At 32.0% G+C, this 6,000-nt stretch overlaps 1 non-coding gene across 1 annotated transcript; it reads right to left on the bottom strand.

Annotated features, from left to right (window-relative positions):
* Positions 1-5,726: 5,726 nt before the first annotated feature.
* On the bottom strand, positions 5,727-5,799 carry TRNAQ-UUG. Its single transcript has one exon. It is a non-coding gene; the product is annotated as a tRNA-Gln (tRNA).
* Positions 5,800-6,000: the final 201 nt, after the last annotated feature.

Raw genomic sequence — 6,000 nt, 5'->3', positions numbered from 1 at the left:
AAAATTTGATTTCCAACATTGTACATAATTTTTGTATCTCCATCACTATAACTATTTGATAAGTCACAAAAATTATTTGAAGCGTCTGATGAAAAATCTTAATTGTTGCCTAATATGTCCACAAATAGAATTGTGTGCAATTAATCTATACATTCCATGTACGTAAAAGTAGTTTAAAACGTAATAAAACTATTATATTTGCATGTCTGGTATGTCTGATGTACCGACAATTGAATTTGCTAGCTCTATGCTAGTGTTCGAAACTATTATCGATGTTTGTAAGCTTCATTCTCATAATGTGCTATTAGGGGATACAACCCGCTTATCCTGGTGATTCGTCAAATAGGTTGTTCAAGAATTTGTTTTAAAGATAGAATAATATTAATCCACTCATATCACTCTAAGATAAAAATATTTTAAGAAGAAAATACATGATATTGTTTATTTTATCTCTCGCAAGACTAATGTTCTTGCCATTAATAAACAACGAAATCTATTTCTCTTGCGATTACAATTTATCATATATTATAATGGTATTTATCATTGTGCGTATCTGATATAAAACCTTGTAATTTAGCATGTTGGATATTTATATATAATTTAGTCTAGTTTTTTTCATTTTGTTCCTACATAAAATGTTCGTTATATATGATTAAGTAAAATACTGTACGGTTTAGTACATCAAGATAAATAAAAGCTGCAATGACATCCAATGTTCAATAACAACCAACGTGCAATGAAAATCAATGCGATTAATGTGCAATGTGGTTCCGATTTTCAATGAGAGTTCAGGTTGGCCATGGCTCTATAATGTTTTCCCAAGATATTAATTATTCAATGTGGATTGGTATCCATGCATTTAATTGCAAAACTTAGTGCTTCCTAATTTTTAATTTGTAGCCAAGTAAGTCGTTATGGTGTATGAAGTAAAAAGTCAATAGTTTGGTAACTTGATTGTAACAAATTGTGTTGGAACATACAAATTATAACTAAATTGTATGAAAATTGAGTAAAATGTACTGATCCAACTAATGTTGTTCTTCTACCAAAGTTACATTAAAAGGGAAAACAACTTGGTGGATAGTATTGTTTATTTCGTAAACAATGCAATCTATAATTGACATGTTTTCGTGTATTTCTTCCATGATTTCAGTTTCTGTAAAATATTTTTTGTCTTCTTTAGTTAGTGAAATTTTATTTTAAAGCATAAGAGTCCAATCTTAGTTCCACATGAAAAATCTTCTAGAGCATAAGCAATTATTGTGTACATATACCATGTGATGTTATCTGTATATACCGTGTTAATGCTTTCTCAAAGCCAACACAAATTCATATAGATGAAAATAACTCAATCATAAGAAGGCAACCGTACTTTATGCAGTAGCAGTGGCAATGCATCTGTACTTTTATTTCATTCATAAGATTATTGACACATGATTGTTTCAGATATAGGGAACCCGCGGTCCGTAAATAAATTCGTAATCCATTATATTAAGTGATAACTGGATAAAGAAAAACGATTACATAACATGGGAGGATCTTCGTTTACGTTCAAATTATACAACGAAAGCAAGACTAATACAAAAATATCAAAATCTTACTACGAAATATTTTTATAACAATTGAAAAGTTTTATGTACATATGTTATTTATTCGAAGTCATCACGCATAGATTATGCACATACCAATGTTTAAACCCTAAAAAAATTGCAAATCTTCAAAAATAAACAAATATTACCTGCCCATAGGAAATTATCAACATCCCGACACCTTGGAGACCCTAATCTTCAAACATTGTCATCCTCATTGAGAAGTACATCTTCATTAGAGCTTGTATGCGAGCTATCTCCACTTTTTCTTTATTGTATGTTATTTTTCTCACTTTTTAAATGTTCACAACTTTTCTAAATCGAATACTTGTTTTTATCTCAGCCTCAATTGTTGTTGTATCAAACTTTCTCACTTGGCACAATAATTTTCAGTTTTATCTTATGGCTTTGGAAATCCTGCAAATTTTAGTTAATTTGAACATTGTTGATAATAATAGAACTCAATTGTTTCGAAGATTTTTATAGACTCTTCACTATTTGAGTATTCGCTTAAATACATTGTATTGTGGTCGCATAACATGAAGTACAACATGTTAGAGTTTATTTTTCCCATATTGTCAATGGTATATGCCAAGATAATTCTCTTTTAATAACTATTACTACCTTCATTTCTAAAAAAGAGGTACTATCAATTTTTCGTTTTAGCCTAAAAATAGGCCAGATTGGATAGTAACACTTTTTCAGAAACGAAAATTTTGATGATTCCACTTGTGAATTGTTATTATATTCTCAATTTCTATTTCACTTTCTTCTATGACAACGAGAGGTTTTTTGGCCACTGCTTATATATCGAAAAAAGTGTTTTTCCAGCATGATTCGGCGAATTGTGGTCTCATCGTTCCGCCTATCTATACATATAGTAAAAGCCAAATTGATTTTTTTTTTAATGTTTAAACGAAATATTTGTATGACTTTGGATGTTGTATTTTCTTATTTCCTGTAAGATATTCATTATATTTTTATCTTTTCCGAGGGGGAATAAAACTGTCACTCCATTACTGTCACCTAGGTAAGAAAAAATTCACATTCATGGACATTCTAAAGAATTCATTAATATTTCTCACTATTTGCATCAACTTATAATCCCTGTATTTTCAAGTGCCAGTAGGAGATGTTCTAACTTAAGCATATCACCAACTACGCTACTCTAATTTTGTTTGGCCTTGGTAGCACAAACAACTATTCAAGCGCATAAATTCACGTTGATGCTCGTCCAAAAGATATCCATTACTAAGGTAAATAATCACATACATATAACTTAAACTTTGACCACAAACTTTGGGTTGTGTTGGATGCATTGTAACCAATCACGATCGTCTATTATCATGCGTAATACACATTGGTTTGGATATATCACACAGTATAGGACACTTCAGTTTTACCATCTTTAACAGTACGTAAGAAAACTTAAGTTAACCATATATAAAAGTACGCAAGGATTGGACTAAAACTTCACCTTCCACAATAGTTATTAGTAATAAGCATAATTAGTACAACTCACGACGATGGAAATAACTAATTGTTCAGTGAGCAGCTGTTTTTTAGCAAAATACTCAAAGTAAGTCATTAGCATTTATTTATGGATTATTATAGACTACTTACATGCCTTTATTGATTTTGCTGAATTACATAATTCTTTGAAGTCCAGCAGGATAAATGATCCACTAAACGCCAAACAACCTTGGGTAGTCCGATGTATCTTGCGCGAGTCTTGGATAATATTTTTTGTGCTATCATGACCTTTGTAAATAGTTTTTCTCTTACACCTTCTCAAACCACCACAGAATGTGACAAATGAAGATTCTTGACATGTATGGGTTGTAAGGAACAAGATCAGTGTTGTTCGCCTTGCTGGGACTTACTTCTTTTCCGTCATTTAATAAACATCCATTTTCATCCAAACATGCACTATTAGTGTGTTTATTCATATAACTTTTAGTACAACGCTACTTTTTCATCCATGGAGACTCGAAAGTCCTGCTATCACATGGACCAAGTACCATACATATATTTATGGTTATGGTTTGAAAGAGAACGAGGTCATTAGCAATATCTGATATATTTCCTATGCCAACTTAGTTAATCACTCGCACTGTCTCCGGGTTATGTTTGAGATAGTATGAATGTTTTTGTTCATTTGATGCCTATACGTCTAGCAAAAATTATTGAAAATGTTTTCTTGCTCTCAATATAGTAGAATACTCAATTGAGCGAGAGAGCATTGAGGAAACAGAATGTATCTGAGTTAATTGGTAAATTATTAAATTATTTTTCCGTTCTTCCACTCTTTCATTTCAGGTTGCCAATCTAACTCACCGTTATTTCATTCAAATTAATAATTTGATAATAGATAAAAAAATTATGGCCTAGAAAAACAACTTAGATATACTTTAATATTGCAATTTACATTGGTTTTGAACATCTACATGCACAAATCTAATTCATATACCAAAAACATCTAAATCACCATCATTTGTAAATTTAATAATATATCATCCAACAGTAAAGTTTCTGCCGATTTCTTAGGCATCAGTCAGCACAACCCAAATCGGCATGTAGATATCATCATAAACTATTAGTACATTAAACCTTAACTTGATCTTAAATATTAACACAAACCTAAAAAATTTAAAAATCCCTTCAAATAGAAACCAAGCAAATCAAAATAATGTAAAACCCACGGACAAAAAAGCAAAAAAAATCAATAAAAACCCTTAAAACCTAACCATTAGTGGATATGAAACACGTCATCAGTAAATATAAAAAGATGACGACACTTAAGATCACTGAGCCTGTGATTTTTATATACTGGCGTGGACAATCATCTCACTATCCCTGAACCTGTGATTTTATGTATCTCGTGCATATTATCTCACTCAATCTGTGATTTGCACTACTAAAATAAACTGCAGGCGCGTAAAACAGCACCCAATATCATATTTCATGCAAGCAGCTGAGTGGAGCTAGGGATGTTCCGTTGTTGTAAGTTTTGACGGGAAACTATAATATCAATCTTAATATGAAGTTAGGCTAGATACTTGATTTTTTTTAGAAATTACCAACCAAGAGACTACTGCGTCGATTTTGAATTATTGTCCTATGCATTATTGTATCCGTGAAATATATATATGCAGAAATAACCATTAACTAAAAGCTCTTATCAACAAACAACCAAATACCCGAAGCAGCATAGGCTACACACATGTATACTTCACTTTAAAACAGATAATACCAGTGAGTAAATTTCTCTTAACTGGAATTATGATAATTATTACCTATGACCACCACAACATACTATGTCCATGCATGAATCATTCACTTATTGCAGAAACAGTTTAAGATGCTTACACTCGGTTATACCCTGAAAACCCATGGATATTTTGGCATCAATGGTGATCTTTCTAATATCCCTTAAACACTTTTCTCTTATGTTCAAGACTGTAAAAACATATCAACTTTGTTAGGTGGTTCATTATGTAAATATGTGTCGCGTAAAATGAATGAAGCAGCAGATATTCTGGCTAAGTTAGCTAGGAAATCCCATGTATCTAGTGTTTGGGATAACACACCACCTGTATGTATTAAGGATAAGCTGCTTCCTGTGTTGTAATCTTTGTACTCTGTGTTTGGTTCGGTTTTAATATAATGTTACCTTCAAAAAAACAAAAACAAAAAACAAAGAAAAAAAAACCGGCAAAAAAATACCAAAAAAAGTAATGTTCAGCTATTAGACATAGAATTTACATAATTTTTGCTAATTGTTAGATTCCTTGCGACCATGTCCACCCATGCCCACGGTCTTTGAGAACCCACCAGTGACATTTTTACCTGTAAAGGATTAAAAAAAAGAAGTTAAACGTTTGAGTACCTCTGAAAACAATCCAAGATGCCTCAATTCGATAAGAAGTCCACTTCAATATAAGAAGTATAAGTGGCCTGATAAAATGAATAAAACTAAGGTAACTAATGAACTACCTCAGTGGTTATCTATCGACCTATCAATTTCCAGTGAAGCCCACTTCAATATAAATGTGGTACGTAATAAGATTTGGTACCGCAGGAAGAACCATGTTAGAGTAGTTGCACCCTAAAATGCGTACAACTATAGGGTCCCTCAGCCATCTGTGGGAATCGAACCCACGACCACATGGTTCAAGCCCATGCGCTCTTCCAGCTGAGCTAAGATGGCAAGTGCGAAACTGAATGAGCTCTGCTAGAGCAATGAGATTCATAATCATATATCATCTTGGGTTACTATATTGTAGTATATTCACGGAACAAAAAATCATTATGAATTATATATTAATGAACTTATCTAACAAACAAAGGATCCGCACTCTTGGTAATTTCATTTAGCAAAATTAGTTCTGAGTTGTTAAAAGACATCACA

The sequence above is a fragment of the Papaver somniferum genome, chromosome 7, assembly GCF_003573695.1.
Source record: "Papaver somniferum cultivar HN1 chromosome 7, ASM357369v1, whole genome shotgun sequence".
Taxonomy (NCBI): Eukaryota; Viridiplantae; Streptophyta; class Magnoliopsida; order Ranunculales; family Papaveraceae; genus Papaver; species Papaver somniferum.
The sequence above is the reverse complement of the archived record's forward strand: the minus strand, read 5'-3'. Positions and strand labels throughout refer to the sequence as shown.